Source organism: Heterodontus francisci, chromosome 42, assembly GCF_036365525.1.
Source record: "Heterodontus francisci isolate sHetFra1 chromosome 42, sHetFra1.hap1, whole genome shotgun sequence".
Lineage (NCBI taxonomy): Eukaryota > Metazoa > Chordata > Chondrichthyes > Heterodontiformes > Heterodontidae > Heterodontus > Heterodontus francisci.
Window position 1 is genome coordinate 16793324 of NC_090412.1, and position 17664 is coordinate 16810987.

The 17664-nt window shown below is 42.4% G+C and overlaps 1 protein-coding gene across 2 annotated transcripts in view; it reads right to left on the reverse strand.

The window, feature by feature from the left end:
- The window catches only part of fuom (fucose mutarotase), a 98294-nt gene that overhangs the window by 40097 nt on the left and 40533 nt on the right, over positions 1 to 17664 (reverse strand). The window lies entirely within an intron of this gene.

A 17664-nucleotide genomic window follows, 5' to 3' on the forward strand; every position in this document is an offset into this window, starting at 1 on the left:
AATAAAAAGCTGATACCAGTATAAGTGACCGTGAGCCTGTTGGACTGGAAACCTGACATCCTTACCCTGAATTCAGTCTGACACCAATGTAGTTGACTCTTAATTGCAGTTTCTAGATACTGACCCCGCGCTGCAACTGTGTCGCTCCTGTGGCACTATCTTTAAACGTTGTTACAACCAAGGTGGGAGGAGTGCACTGACTTTTCTAGTTCCACTGCTCCACAGGTCACAGCATATAATTTTTTTAATGCTTACCTAGTTACCAATGCAGTCAATCATATATTCTTCTCTATCCTAGAATAAAATACACCAATCAGGTTTCTTTAATAAACAACAAAATTATCAGTTTATTCTAAAAGACTTAACCAGTAATGAAGCAAAGTATTAACACACAGATTGAACTAAGAAAGTTCCCCTTTTTAAATTCCCCACACACAAACTCACACTGAAGAAAATACAGAAATTCTCTCTGCAGAGATCAGTAAAAAAAAGACAAAAAAGAATACTTTGTCCAAATACTTGCTAATTCTTGAAGAAAAAAAAGAAGATATGGAGAGATGTCAGTTGTCCCTTTTTGGTCTGGAATTCCAAATACGCATAGACAGCTGTCACTGGGATCTTTCTACAGCAGTTCTTTTCAGGCGACGATAAGGGTCAGTTTGACAGGCTTTTCAGGAGAAATGCAGCATCAGTTTCTCTATTTCTAACACTTGATTCTCAGGAAGTTCTCAGAGATGGAAGAAAGTGAGTTGATGGTGGCTGCTGTCTTAGCTGCTTTTCTCCAGCTCTCTTCAAATCAGTTCACACCCCAACACACTGTCCAAAGCAAAACCAAAAACAATATCTCAAGAGTTAACCCTCCTGACCCCTATAAATCTTGACCTGTCACTTCTCTGTAAACATCTTCCCCAGGACACCAAGGATACTGTTGTTTATTGCTTAAAGCACATGACTTCCAGCAAGGCTGTTTTAAACAATATCTCAGTGTCCTTTCAACAAACTGTCAACAACAAAGCAAAGGCCAGCTTCTATGAAATCTTCAGTCTTCCAATGAATCCATTGCCACAATTTAAATACACGTCCTCAAAAACATATGCTTAATAAAAAATATAGAAGCACTTGCGTAACAACGTAAATGCCCTAATTGGACTGGAGGTGAGCTCAGCGCCCAATTAAAGGCGCCGAGCTTCACCAGGAGCTGCCTGCAGAGCTTGAGCGGCAAAGGCAGATGGCAGCCGTGTTGGGGCCTGCCACTGCCTTGTACAAGAGAATGGGCTGCACCCTGGGGGGGGGGGGGGGGGGCGGCCAGCAGCCTCACTGAGCACAGAAGCGGCTGATTGGAAGGCAAAGTACACAATCTAGCACAAGATCCCCCAACTCCCAAAATTTTTCAGCATCAATAAAAAAAACTTTAACCTTTGCCCATTTTGAACCCGATAACTGCTTAGGTTCAGTGATTTCAGCTTTCAAAATTGCCTTTTCACCTTCCCCAGCCCGTTAACAAGCTCCTCTTGGAGCTTAATGGCCCATTAACTGGAGGCGAGCGAGTTTCCCATTCCCCCTTCCTGACCTCCCTTTGAAAATTCCGGAGGTGGCGGGATCCGGTGCCGCCCTCCGGGAATGCGATTTTCAAATCGCGTCCGCACCCACTCCCAACCCCACTTGCAATTGAAAATCACCTTCACCACATGGACGGCAGGTACCTTCTCAAAGGCTACTTGGAATGCACAATAAACTCCAACCTCGCCAGTGACACCACATCCCGAGAACGAATTAACGAAAAACACATGAAAATCTTAACTGCCATACCACATTGGACCTGAAGGATTGAACACCAGCCATTAAGCACAGAATATTGCACATATTATCCATGCCAACCTGGCTGAACATACCAGCAAATGCACCCTGGCATCTTTTATTTTGTGTGCCTGTTTTCATTCAGCTGCTAGTGTGACAAGGACCATATGCTAATTTAGACCACTTTCAGCCTTGCCTTAAAGTACTTATTATAGGAAGGAAGATCTTTTATGGTCTCTCAAGTGACACCTTCCAGCTCGATGATTGTAACAATTCAACCAAAAGATTCAATGATAGAGGGCTAGGTTACATGAATGATAGTTACATAAATGGCCAAATGATTTTGATAATTTTAATCTCCCTGATAGTAAGTGAATGGTACAATGAACAGATACAATGAGAGTAAGGGAAATCCACTGCTTCACACAACCTGTTAGGGTGACAATAATGTGAATAAGCTGCTGCACACAGGATATCAGTGCTGTGCTACACAAAGGAATGTCGTATGAAATTCACATGAGTTAGAGAACATTCTAAATTCTCCTTTAGCTTTTTGTTAGCAGTTGCCAGTTGTAATCCAACTTAAATATGAACTGTCGGCTTTGGGAATCGCTGAGTCTTGTGATTTCTATTGGTGACTGGCTGCTTCAGTAGAAAGTTACAAGCTCAAACTAGTCTTATTATTGCACAGATAAATTTATTGGATGGGATATGTCTGGCAGCTACCTTATTACTATCAAACAAGCCAACGCTTTGCGGAATGATCATTGTTACAGGACAATTAACTTTGAGCGAAAAGGAGCACAATGTTTGGACATCATGTTATTTGCTGTAAAGTGGTTAATTTGCCCTTTCTGCCACCAACAACCGAAATAGCAGAGAAATTTCTCCTGAGCTCCCGACTGGATTTATTGGTGACTATTTTAAATTTATGTCCCCTCGTATTGGTGTCTACCTTATCAAAACATGCCATCATTTTAAAGACCTCTATTAGATCACTACTAAGCCTTCTCTTACAGTTTCAGATTGTTCATCCTTTCCTGATAAATATATCCTCTCAGTTTAGTATCATACTTTAGATCTCTTCTTCACTTTCCCTGCTCCAGTGGAAACCATCTCAGTATCTCAAGTCTCTCCGGCTTATTTGCTTCTTCTGATACTGCTCCCACCAATCCTACTTGTCTGGCTTCCAAACCGTTGCTGCTGATTTTGACTATGAGTTTTACTAACATGTTGCATTGGGCACAAGTGAGCCACACAAAGAGGCACCAATATGGTGGGGCTGCCCAGATCTCAGTAAAAATTAAAAGCGTTGAAGTTTAATCTTTGACAGTGCTGAAGAGCACAAGTCATCAAAGATATTTCACAGTAGCAACCACAAGCTGCATGCCAGAAATAGTGGGTAAGCAAGGGGCTAATAAGAATGAGGAACTTAAAGTAATTAATAATCTGCACAGAAACTTAAGGGACTAAAATCCGACTAATTCCCAGGACTGATGGCGGACATCCAAGGGTTCTGAAAGAGGTAGCTGTAGAGATAGTGGAATGCACTAGTTAGGATTTTCTAAAATTCCCTAGATTTTAGAACAGTCTCAGCTGATTGGAAGTTAGCAAATGTAACACTGCTATTCAAGAAAGGAGGGAGAGAGAAAACAGGGAACTACAGGCCAGTTAGCCTGACATCAGTCATCGGGAAAATGCTGGAATCTATTATTAAGGAAGTCTTAACAATGCAATTAGAAAATCATACTATGATCAGACAAAGTCAACATGGTTTTACAAAAGGGAAATCATGTTTGACAAATTTATTAGAGTTTTTTGAGGATGTAACTCGTAGGGTAGATAAAGGGGAACCAGTAGTGCAGTATACTTGGATCTCCAAGAGGCATATGATAAGGTGCCACACAAAAAGTTAATACACAAGATAAGGGCTCATGAAGTTGAGGATAATATATTAGCATGGATAGAGAATTGGTTAACAGATAGGAAGCAGAGAGTAAGGCTAAACGGGGCATTGTCAAGTTGGCAGGCTGTGGCTAGTGGAGTCCCACAAGGATCAGTGATGGGGCCTCAGCTATTTACAATCTATATTAATGACTTAGATGAAGAGACCAAAAGAAATGTACTCAAGTTGCTGACAATACAAAGCTAGGTGGGAATGTAAGCTGTGAGCAAGACACACAGGTTGTAAAGAAATATAGACAGGCTAGGTGAGTGGACAAGGTAGCAGATGGAGTATAATGTGGGGAAGTGTGAGGTTATTCACTTTGGCAGAAGGAATAGAAAAGGAGTATATATTTTTTTTAAAGAGGTATGAAATTTCTAAATGTTGATGTTCAGAGGTACTTGGGTATACTCATACAAGGAACAATTGCATTACAATGGGTGAATCCCCCACTATCAACATCCTAGGGGTTACCATTGACCAGAAACTGAACTGCAGTAGCCATATAAATACCGTGGTTAAAGAGCAGGCCAGAGGCTAGGTATCTAGGTAACTCACCTCCTGACTCCCCAAAGCCTGTCCACCATCTACAAGGCACAAGTCAGGAGTGTGATGGAATACTTTCCAATGGTCTGGATGGGTGCAGCTCCAACAACACTCAAGCCGCTTGACACCATCCAGGACAAAGCAGCCCGCTTGATTGGCACCCCATTCACAAACATTCACTCGCTCCACCACCGACGCACAATGGCAGCAGTGTGTACCATTCTACAAGATGCACTGCAGCAATGCACCAAGACTCCTTAGACAGCACCTTCCAAACCCGTGACCTCTACCAACTAGAAGGACAAGGGCAGCAAATGCATGGGAACACCACCACCTGCAAGCTCCCCCCCACCAAGCCACACGCCATCCTGACTTGGAACTATATCGCCGTTCCTTCACTGTCGCTGGGTCAAAATCCTGGAACTCCCTTCCTAACAGCACTGTGGGTGTACCTACCCCACATGGACTGCAGTGGTTCAAGAAGCAGCTCACCACCACCTTCTCAAGGGCAATTAGGGATGGGCAATAAATGCTGGCCTGGCCAGCGACGCCCACATCCCATGAATGAATTTTAAAAAAGGAACACCGAAAGGTAGCATGCAGATACATCAAGCAATTAGAAAGGCAAATGGTATAAAAACAAGAAATGCTGGAAATACTCAGCAGGTCTGGCAGCATCTGTGGAGAGAGAAGCAGAGTTAACGTTTCAGGTCAGTGACCTTTCATCAGAACTGGCAGATATAAGAAATGTAAAAGATTTTAAGCAAGTAAAGCAGGGGTGTGGCAAGAGATAACAAAAGAGAAGGTATTGATAGGACAAGGTCACAGAATAGCTGACCAAAAGTTCATGGAGCAAAGGCAAACAATATGTTAATAGTGTGCTGAAAGACAAAGCATTAGTACAGATAGGGTGTTAATGGATTGAAAACTGAACAGCCACAAGCACAAACATGAAAAAAAAAACAGTGGGTAGGCACAGTAGAAACAAACTGAACAAATTAAAATAAAACACAAAAAATAAAAAAGCAAAAAGAAAAAAATAACCAAAAATAAAAGTAAAATGGGGGGGGGGGGGGGGGGGGCCGTCATGCTCTGAAATTATTGAACTGAATGTTCAGTCCGGCAGGCTGTAGTGTGCCTAATCGGTAAACGAGATGTTGTTCATCGAGCTTGCGTTGATGTTCACTGGAACACTGCAGCAATCCCAGGACAGAGATGTGAGCATGAGAGCAGGGGGAGTGTTGAAATGGCAAGCAACCGGAAGCTCGGGGTCATGCTTTCATACTGAGAAGAGGTGTTCTGCAAAGCGGTCACCCAGGCTGCGTTTGGTCTCCCCAATGTAGAGGAGACCACATTGTGAGCAGCGAATACAGTATACTACATTGAAAGAAGTACAAGTAAATCGCTGCTTAACCTGAAAGGAGTGTTTGGGGCCTGGAATAGTGAGGAGAGAGGAAGTAAATGGGCAGGTATTACACCTCCTGCGATTGCAGGGGAAGGTGCTGTGGGAAGGGGACGAGGTGGTGGGGGTAATGGAGGAGTGGATCAGGGTGTCGCGGAGGGAATGATCCCTTCGGAATGCTGACAGGGGAAGGAGGGGAAGATGCCTTTGGTAGTGACATCACGCTAGAGGTGGCAGAAATGGCGGAGGATGATCCTTTGAAGGCTGATGGGGTGGAAAGTGAGGACAAGGGGAACCCTGTCATGGTTTTGGGAGGCAGGGGAAGGGGTGAGGGGAGAGGTGCGGGAAATGGGCCGGACACGGCTGAGGGCCCTGTCAACCACACGGGGGGAAATCCTCGGTTGAGGAAAAAGGAAGACATATCAGAAGCGCTGTCATGGAAGGTAGCATCATCAGAGCAGATGAGTCGGAGACAGAGAAACTGGGAGAATGTAATGGAGTCCCGACAGGAGGCAGGGTGTGAAGAAGTGTAGTCGAGGTAGCTGTGGGAGTCGGTGGGCTTATAATGACTATTAGTAGACAACCTATCCCCAGAGATGGAGACAGAGAAGTTGAGAAAGGGGAGGGAAGTGTCAGAGATGGACCATGTAAAGGTGAGAGAAGGGTGGAAGTTAGAAGCAAAGTTGATAAAGTTTTTCAGTTCGGGGCGGGAGCAGGAAACGGCACCGATACAGTCATCAATGTACTGGGAAAAGAGTTGGGGGAGGGGGCCTGAGTAGGACTGGAACAAGGAATGTTCGACATATCCCACAAAAAGACAGGCATAACTAGGGCCCATGCAGGTACCCATAGCAACACCTTTTACTTGAAGGAAGTGAGTGGAGTTGAAGGAAAAGTTGTTCAATGTAAGAACAAGTTCAGCCAGGCAGAGGAGGGTGGTGGTGGATGGGGACTGGCAAATGGAATGTTGGCTTCTATTGCAAGGGATTGGAGTACAAGAATAATGAAGTCTTACATACATTGTTCAGGGCTTTGGTGAGACCACATCTGGAGTACTGTGTACAGCTTTGGACTCTATTTTTAAGAAAGGATATACTTGTACTAGAGGTGGTAAAGTGAAGGTTCACTAGATTAGTTCCTCGGATGAGAGGGTTGTCCTATGATAAGAGGTTAAGTAAATTGGGCCTATACACTCTGGGGCTTAGAAGAATGAGAGGTGATCTCATTGAAATAAACAAGATTCTAAAGGCGCTTGACAGGGTAGACACAGAGCTTGTTTCCCCTGGCCTGGGGAATCTAGAACACAGGGGCACAATCTCAGGATAAGGGGCCGATCATTTACAACTGAGAATAGGCGAAATTTATTCACTCAAAGGATCGTGAATCTTTGGAATTCTCTACCCCAGACGGTTGTGGATGCTCCATCATTCAATATATTTAAGGCTGAGATAGACAGATTTGTGGTATCTCAGGGAATCAAGGAATATGGGGAGCTGGCGGGAAAGTGGAGTTGAAGCCAAAGATCAGCCATGATCGTACTGAATGGTGAAGCAAGATCATGGGGCCGTATGGTCTACTCCTGCTCCTATTTCTTATGTTCTTATATTTCACAGTACAGTCTACCCTTAATGCATAGTCTGTTAATTCAGCTTAGTGCTAACTTCCCGTTTTGCCATATTATTTACATTACTGAATTTAAATTCTTAAGTAATTGTAGTTTTGTGCAAACAAAAGACTAAATTATCTGGGAAAATTGCACCTTTTTCTATAAAACACCTTGTTATGGTTGCTAAGCAACATCCATCCACTTGGCACCCTGTAGTAGAATCTGAAAGGTGCTAGCAACACACACAGAAGATCATAGCATCATTTTACACAGCCTTTAACAGCAATCCAAGCTGCTCCACATTTTACAGTAAATCAGCACATGTAATCATGATAACAGATAAAGATACTGAATCTATTTGATGAACGTACAGACCGTGGCACAGGGTCTTGCAATCTTAAATGTCATTGACACCCCACCTCCCCTTGCAATTCGGATAAAGGTGATGCTAATGATGACAAAGTACAAGGCAACCTTTGCAGTAAACTCTGAGGGCTGTAGCTTTGCACTTCTCTAAGGAAGGAAGAAAATAAAAACACAAACAGATGGTCGGGGAATTAATCACACAAAAAAATAATCAACACCTCGCAGTGCATTAGAGGGTTACATTCAAATAGGAGCTTCTGATGATGTTGCAAACAATGAATCCCACTTAAATGCTGTATTTAATGAGTATATTTTAGTTGCCTAGGTATTAAAGAATAATTCAGTGAGCATTTTCAGCCTTGAGGGAAAGATATTCAAGACTTGTATCACCACAACACAGAATGATACCTACCTGGCTTGTTCCCTACTCCATATCAACAAGAAAGGATCACATATATAATATTAACTAAACTTATCTTGGTCTTTCAGCTGCTGATCAATCAGTATTTTGTGTGTCTTCTTGGAGATTTCCAACATGCACACATTTTCTTGCCAACTCTTGTATGTAAAGACAGTCACTTTAAACAATTCATTTCTGTATTCCTTGCTGCAATTTAGATTCCCAGTCCAATTTCACACCAAGTCTGGTATGTTACACATGTTTCATTCTCACTCAATCTCTCTTGCAGATGTTCATACGATCTGTGCAATTGACAACCTCTCACTGTATATTGAAATGATTACTGAAGACAAAGGGTGATGACTTCAGTTTCCCTTCAGCTTGGAAGCCCCATTCACTAATGCGGCAAAACCCAATCTGAGCTCATAAAGGTTCATTTAGTTATGATGCGTGCATGCCAAAACATAATGTAAACTTTGGAGACAATAACATTTTAAACTTTATCCCAGGTGGGTGACAAATGGAGAAACAAGTTCAGGGATTAATAAAGTGTTTCCTTCATAATCCAGCTGAATGCTGCCCTCTGGATCCTGAATTGAAGCAGACTTGTGTTTACACTGCAGTCTGAGACAGGTAATTCATGTCCAAATCAACTAGCTGCCGAGATTGACTGTGGGCCGTCGGGGGGCCGGTTGGGATGGGGGTGAGGGGTTGCCTGGGACAGACAGGGAGCTGGGGGAAGACAGTGGACTCTGCCAATTGTTTTGATTTGCCACTGACTCTGTTTACACAGCCAATTTAGAACTGTTGTGGATCACTTTGCAGTAACTATAAATAGGGCATGTGAATGAACCATTAATCGCCTGTCTTATCTCCTGTTCCTCTCTCTCACCATGAAGACTTTGGGGGATAATTTTGACCTCGGATGATAGTATAAAATGGGAGATATGGATTCACTTACCCGTTTTACCTCTCTTGATTTTCAGTTCCACCATCATCCAAAGCCAAAATTGGCCCCACTCATTACAGGCAGAAATACAAAATTCACAGTATCAGTTGTCATCATTCAGTGTCTGTTTACACATGACTTTAACCAATTACTTTTTTTGACACCACTACCTCAACTGAGTACAGCTTTCCAAGGTGTATGTAGACTTTTAGCACTGAGTCGCTGCCATCACTTAAAGTTTTAGGGATGCTGAACCAGATGGTACAGGGAGTGTAATTACCATTTTCACCTCTGTGACTTGAGTTTAGATACAGCCCACAGTGATGGGTTCACCGTCTCCTCTCTCTGAAAGCTATAAGAGCCCTACTGAAATGAGTTAGTCTCAGATTATTTCCTAGTCCACAAAACTGATGATAATTGAGGACATACAGACTAGATGGACCAGTCAGTCGTTATCCATCCATCAATTTTGTATGTTCGTCTATTAAATACCTTGTTGGAACAACTAACATGGCTGTAACCCTGCACATGATGCATGTGGAACATGTCCCAAGAGTGCAACATCCTGAAAATGATTACAAAATATGCTCCTTTCCCAGCATAAACTCCCATCACTTCAATGAAAGGTTTTTTCTAGACCAAATAAGGAGAAATTGTTTCCAGTGGCAGGAGGGTCAGTAACCAGAATATACAGATTTAAGGCAATTGCAGAAGAAGCAGAGGTGAGATGAGAATTTTTTAACACTGCGAGTTATGATGATCTGGAATACACTGCTCGAAAGGGCAGCGGAAGCAGATTCAAAAGTAAATTTCAAAAGGAAATTGGATATGTACTTGAAGGGGAAAGATTTTCAGACCCATGGGGAAAGGGCAGGGTAGTGGAACTAATTGGATAACTCTTCAAAGATAGGCTGAATGTTGCATCATTCTATGATTCTGTTGTATGATGAGGAGAAAAGTGTTGTCAGTGATTTTTTTTTAAGCTCCTGCAGGTTATTATTCTCTGCTCATTTTGCAAAAAGTAAAAAATTCTCCCCATCCCATCAAAGCCAACAGAACAAAGATAAAATGGACCGGTGAATCAATGATCTGAATTTTAACCTAAAAAGACAGGCGCGCAAATCGTTATCTCCCATTTTACACTATCGTCCAAATTAGCCCCAATGTCTTCATGTTGAGAGAGAAGAACAGGAGATAAGAGAGGAGATTAACAGTGCATTCACATGCAGCCATTTTCACTGTAGTGGCATCACACACAATGAAACTATATTACGACTTAACCCCCAGCTTTGTGTCAAAATATCCATAATTTAGGTAAACAAAAGAATTTATTAATCACTTTACGAATTTAGTGCCTCATTAAAGAAAAAGAAAACAGTCAAAATATAATAAAATGCTTTAAACAAATGTGTCCCAAACAGAGCAGGCCATGGAATGTTCCAGATCCAAAAATCTCCATATGCATTGTTACAATATTACAGAGACCATATTTCAGTAATAAATACAGTAAAATGAATACAAATATGTGTGAAAAATTATAGATATGCATTATGTATATTAACATGTTTTTCTTTGTATATTTAATTGAAACTGAAGTCATTATAAAATACATCAATTTAAGTTAATTTATTTCCCACAATACATGCATCTCAATAACTTTTCTTTCACCGTATCACTCCTGAAAAAATTAACATGCATTCAGAAAACAAAATGTTGAGATTTTCCTGAAGGTTTCACTCTCCTCATTTCTCCACCTTGTTGAATTGCTAACTTGCTCCTTTCATGTCATTTCTTGTTGGATATTTCTCTCCAATTCTTGCTTTTCTCTCTCAACCTATGCATTTCTTTCTGTCTTTAGCCATTAACTACTCCTTTATATTTTAAAAAATCCCTTTAAACTAGCTCTCAGGCAGTTTGAGATGGTCACAGAGTTGACAAATACCCATAGCGTTCAGTGCAAGTTTGGAAATGATTCAGGAGTACATGTTATGCAACTTGCCTGGCTCAATAGTACTTTTACTTATACCAACATCACAATAAATGCACTCAATTAGTATCTACAAATCAACAAGGCAATTGTTACACAATCTGTCTCCCCAGCATCATCAGGCAGGAAATAAAAACACCTTCACCTGTACTAAGATTTTATAGTTTAATAATTACTATTACTGCAAGAAAGCTTTTTAGCTACATACATAGTCCTGTGTCGGCACTTCTAATCTACTTAACTCCTGAAATAAAAATGAGACAAAACTAGAAACAAAAACACTACTTAACTCCTGTGTTAGTGAATAGAGTAAATGCTACTGGCATGTGCTAAGCCTTTCTTCCTGTCCATATTAATTATAGCTTGAGTAAGGCTGTCTGTTTTACAAGCTACTTTCTCATTTATATTGCTGTTTTCTTTGCCAAGATCAATTGGCATGAAGACTGCTAAATAGACAGGAGTGCAGATGGGTCACAATTGCTATTCACACAATGCAGTTATGTACAGGTAGGTGGTTACTGCTTTGGGTCACATTCTTGAAAATATTATCCATTAAACCTTGCTTTTTAGTGGCTTTTTCTTAGAGTCTGTTCTACATTGTCACTGCTCAGTCAGAAGGAAAATGTTCTTCTCATCCCCAATTCCATTTGATGCCCTGTTCATTTTAGGTGCATGGTAGGATAGTGGTTATGTTTATTGGATGAGTAATCCAGAGACATGAGTTCAAATCTCACCACAGTAGTTTGAATTCAGTTAATTAAATAAATAAATCTGCAATAAAATGCTAGTATCAGTCATGGTGATCATGAAGCTATTGAATTGTTGTATAAATGTAACTGGATCACTAATGCCCTTTAGGCAAAGGAAACCTGCTATCCTTACTCAGCCTGGCCTATATGTACCCAGAGCATTGTGGCTGACTTGTAACTGCCCTCTGAAGTGCAAAAGACAGGTTGAAGTGTTTGCACCCAGACCCAGCCAGAACTGCCAAGTGGATGATCCATCTTGGCCTCCTCCTGAGGTCCCTACTATCACAGATGCCAGCCTTCAGCCAATTCGATTCACTCCACATGCTATTAAGAAACAGCTGAGCACACTGCATACAGCCAAGTCTATGGGTCCTGACAACATCACAGCTGTAGTCTTGTGTTCCAGAACTAGCCACACCCTTAACCAAGCACCTACCCAACAAAGTGGAAAATTGCCCAGGTATATCCTGTCCAGAAAAAGCAGGATAAATCCCATCTGGCCAATTACTGCCCCATCAACCTACTCTCAATCACCAGCAAAGGTGCATGACGCACCAATAACCTGCTCAGCCAGGACCACTTGGCTCCAGATCTCATAAAAGTCTTCATCCAAACATGGACAACACAGCAGAATTCCAGAGATAGGAGTGACTGTCCGAGACATCAAGGCAGCATACCTAGCAGAAAAGATTGTGGTTGTAGTTGTTGGCTGCCAATCATCTCAGCCTCAGGGCAGCACTACAGGAGTTCCTCAGGCCCAATCTTCTGCAGCTGCTTCATCAATGACCATCCCTCTACCATAAGGTCAGAAGTGGGGATGGTTGCTGATGATTGCTGTGTTCAGTACCATTCACAACTCCTCAGATGATGAAGCAGTCTGTGCCCGCATGCAAGATCTGGACAACCTCCAGGCTTAGACAGATAATTCCTTCCACACAAATGTCAAACAATGACTATTTCCAACAAGAAAGAAAATAACCACCTCCCCTTGTCATTCAGTGGAATTACCTTTGTCAAATCCCCCATCAACATCCTGGGGGTTTTACCATTGACCAGATATTTAATTGGACCAGCCACATAAATACTGTGGCTACAAGAGGTCAGAAGTTGGGTATTCTGAGGCAAGTGACTTACCTCCTGACTGCACAAAGCTTTTGCACCACTTACAAAGCACAATGATTGAATACTCTCCACTTGCCTGGATGACTATAGCTCTAACAACACTTAAGAAGCTTGACATAATACAGAACAAAGAAGTTCACTTGATTGGCAAGCTATTCACCACTTTAAACATGGTTGCAGTGTGTACCATCTACAAGATCCACTGCAGCATCTCACCAAGACCTCATCAACAGCACCTCCTAAACCCACAATCTCTATCTCCTAAAAGGTCAAAGGCAGCAGGAGCATGGGACCACCACCAAATAAATGCACCCCTCTCCAAATCACACACCATCCTGACGTGCAAACATATCACTGTTCCTTCTTCTTTGCTGGGTCAGAATCCTGAAACTCCCTACCCAGCATCACTGTGGGAGTACCTTCACCACACAGACTACAGCAGTTCAAGACAGTGGCTCACCACCAATGCTGGTCTGAATAAACAAATAAATAAATACAAACTTTTTTAAAAACCATGTCCTCCACTACGTGCTCAAAGTCCATGTTAAATATCCTGCTTATGTTTACAAGACCAATGCCATCGATATTTAAAAGTCCCTCGATCTTCTTCTTAACTACAAAAACAAGTTGAGCTTTACAAGTCACTCCTCACTATTTAAACCCACCGGTCCCAGAATCTCTGTTGTTGTCCTTCCATGAACCCTTTCCGATATATCCCTGGCCATTTTGGCGTGGAATACATTATCTTACACACACTAGGGCTAATAATTCATTGTGTCTGATGTGCATTAGGGCTGAGCAGTCACCTTACGTTATCCTGGGTTACAGTGGTAGAGAAGGTTTACAAAATGTTAGTAATGTAATGTTAGAGCAGCTGCAACTCAGTGCTAAAAGGTTGGCCTGTTGAAGTAAATTGGTCCTTTTACCTTAGAAAGGAAGTCTACTCAAGTCAAGTAACTGCATAGTCTTGCAGTGATTTCACTATTTCATGGTGCTGTTGATTTATAGTATTGCAGCTATTTGCACCTTCTGTGTGCCATTTGTTGATTCTAATTGGGGAAAACACAAATTGAGCTTTAAATATGGGTGTCTTGTTGGCCATTCCTTTCTAGTTGCTAGTTCTGAAAGGCCAGACAGGATCAAAGGAAGCTCGCAATTTCAGCCAGCCTAGATATCCAAGAAGATCAATATCCGATGCACCTTATATAATCTTGCCCTGCAAAGAGCCATATTATATTCCAAAAAGCCAGGTACAGCTAAATAGAAGGCTAGAACTGGAACCAACCAATCCACACTTTTATAAACAGTTATTTGAAAATACACATTGTAAACATACACCACCTCAGCAAACAGCCACAGTTTCAGTCTGTTCCTTTTTATAGGGGCACAAATGAATTTCCCAGTTAATACCCACCACCTGCATACAATTAAATACAATTAACAGGCCACTACAATGGAACAGTAGAAGATGAGAACTCCCTCAACCAGAAGGCTCAGGCCATTAACCACCTTATAAATGTCTATGAGCAGATAGTATGTGTTGGCTGCATGCTTAGTGTTTGTTCCTTGCATATTTTGGAGGCTAGATAAACAGTCACCAGAGTGCTACTCATTTCCCCTGGATGAGGCTCCACTGGGTACCTGATTCATTGTGAAGCACTTTCAGAAGACCTGAGGGTGAGGAAGGGGCAAAATCAATGCAAACTCTTTCTTTTTGTCATGTAGACCCCCACCTGCCAAGAATGAGGCATATTAATTTTGTCATATGAATATCGATTTTAAACTGTTGCTGGAGTGAAGAAATGACTTGTTTGAATATCACCAGACACTGGGTTGGAAGGACATTTGCATACTAAAAGATGCTGCTTGTGGAGACAAAGGACTATTCCCTGCTCCAATTAACCCAAATAGATTTTGATCACCAGACAGTGAAGGTGTAAGGAAGCGCATTCCAGGCCCTGCTAAGATGATACAATCCACAGAGCCAGGACTGGTTAAACCAGCTGGTCACGTGACTGACTGGTCCAGGTTTTTTTGAACTAGCTACAGGACAGTTTGAATTTAGAAGGCTGTGTGCAACTGAAGCTGAAACAAGCAAGTCTCTCATGGGGCTGTCTTCCAAGCCACTGGACCCACAGAAGACAGTAAACCTCAAGAGAGAAAAGATTCCTACATCAGAACAAGTTGAAGCGTGAACTGGGCCCCAACAAATTGCAAGACTTTCTGTCAACCAAAGACTCCACATTGAACTTAAAGGACTGTAACTACCAGATATTGCCTCAAACTTTTCCCCTTTATTCCTTCTACTTTTTCTGTCTCTATCTGCGTGTGTGTTTATCGTGTATGCATGGTAGCCTGGTTGCATCGCATATTTGTAGTCGTTAACCAGATTAGAGTTTAAGATTAATAAACTTCTATTTTTCTTGTTTAAATCTAAGGAAACCTGTTTGATTTCTTTGCCTTACAATTGGAGCAGTGAACAAGGATTCACTGAAGAGGGAGCTAAAAACACAGTGTTTTAAAATTAAACCCTGTTGCGGTTAAACCAGGCAAAGGCTGAGAGGGAACCCCTAGATCCCTTCTCACCTGGTCATAACACTTTCTTAAAGCAAAATGTTAGCACAATGAATTGTTGGGCATCATCGTAAAATGAAGCAAAGTGTGAGCATACCCACCTGACAACCTGTCAGAGACCAACAAACATCTTCCTGAACTGTTCCCGGGACCTATTTACAGATGAGAAAACATTCATTTTTTTCTGTTAATTCTACCTCAATGTCAACGTCAGGCACTTCCAAGTCAGGTATAGTTCAGTGAAATGCAGAGTAAAATTCCCTCCACTCTACTCCTCAACCTCAAAACAACAATTTCCATTTTCTCCTGGTAAATCTTGTATGCCTCACTCTTGCTCTGAGTGGGATTGCCAATTTAGTTCCAAATTAAGGGCAGTTTGGAGCAGTAGACACATACACACTAGGAACTGGATTGAGACTTGTTAACTCATTTTATGTAGGATGCTCGCTGCTTCTTAGCCTATCTAGTTTTCTCCGCTACTTCTAATCTAGATTTTTCAACTTGTGAAAATCAAAGGTTGAGGTGTCTGTCTGAGTGATAAGTACAGGCCATGTGGCAATTGACAAATTTTTCTCTTACTTATATGAGCTTGCAGTTGAGGTTCTGTCCCTATTGAACATAAGATATAAATATACAAAAACAATAGACAAGAAAAGGCCAGCTGGTCTGTCAAGCCTGTCCCAGAAACAGATAACTCTTTATCCAGTCTGGGTCCCAGGAGGGGGATGGAAAAACAATGCAGAAAATTATAACAACCACCCCCCCACCACCACAAAAATAGGTGGATTTGGGTTGGACAGAGAGCCAAAATGCAAAAGAAAACTCAAACCTGAACCCAACCTGCCTTGAACCTCCAGGTTTACCGGATTGGGACGGGCGGTGTAGGACTGACTAACCTGCTGCCAGGAGGCGAGTCACTCATTTAAATATTTTAATGAGGCTGCATGCCTAAGATTTTTTCTGTGTTTAATGCTCCCACTCAGGCTGCCTGGGCCCTGGGAAACCCAACAGCTAAAGGGAGGCAAGGGAAAATGTGAGGACTGCTGCTTGGAACAGGTAAATGTTTTTACAGCACTGCTTGTGGGCCAGAGGGAGCAGGAGGGCTTTTTCTCTGTCCGCAAAGCAAACCTGTTAACCTCCCAAGCAGTTAAACACCCACGATCACCAGACCCCTCCAATCTCTCCCTTACCTTCCCCACCTGCAGCATCGCCCCGATCTCTCTCCAAACCCCTGCAATTCCCCAATCCACCAAACCACATTATATGCACCCACTTCCCCGGATCTCCCCTGCCGCTCAGCGACGGGACCATAATTTAAATATTCAAATTCATTAACTTACCTGAGTTAATGACGTTCCCGTTGTCTGAAGCGCCGCCGCGATCTTCATCCCGGCAGCCGGCACTGCCGCACCTCCGGATCCCCATCCGGGGAAACGAGGCGCAACACCTGTGGGGAGGGGGGAGGAGGTAGGTTTCTCAGGGAGGGAGGGAGCAGGGTCAAACTATTCTGATTGGTTGAGGGGATGGTGGGAATGGGTAAAGTTAAAAGTTTGTGAACTTTGTCGGGGGGTAGGTCAGGTGTCAGGTGGGACTGCAGAGTAATCAGTTCAGCCATGAACTTATTGAATGGTGGAGCAGGCTCGAGGGGCTGAGTGGCCTATTCCTGCTCCTAATTCGTATGAGCTGCTCTGTATAATATGGCAGCTCTGTGCAGTAAAACCCGTGCGTGTGGGCCGCTATGTTTTACGGCCGCCGCTGGCAACATAAAATCCAGCCCATTGATTTTGTGAGACCCACCTGTCAACAGTTGGTGTCATGTGTTCTTGATATTCAAGATTGCAAAACGCAAGAATATAGAGAAGAGGTAAGGACAATTATTACTTCATCCAGCAGCAGTTAACTGCAACACCTGTATAATTCACTTCAACAGCTCTGAGCTTTATAAAGAAGGTAAAAAATCAGGAAGGATTCCCACTCCTTATTCTTACTTGAAAAGTGCAAATGTGTGCTCTTTGTTGAGTTGAGTGCAAGAACAGGCTCCACAGTCTAGAATTAGACATGAAAATATTGCTCCTCAGATCCAGCCAGCACCTGTGCAACTGTCCCCCAGCACGAGTCAGTGATTACAGGAGAGCAGCGAAGAAAATTAGAGAAAGAATTCCTCCATAGACCTTAACCAGCAACAAGCCATATATTAACTGTCCCTTGTCTCACAGCATAA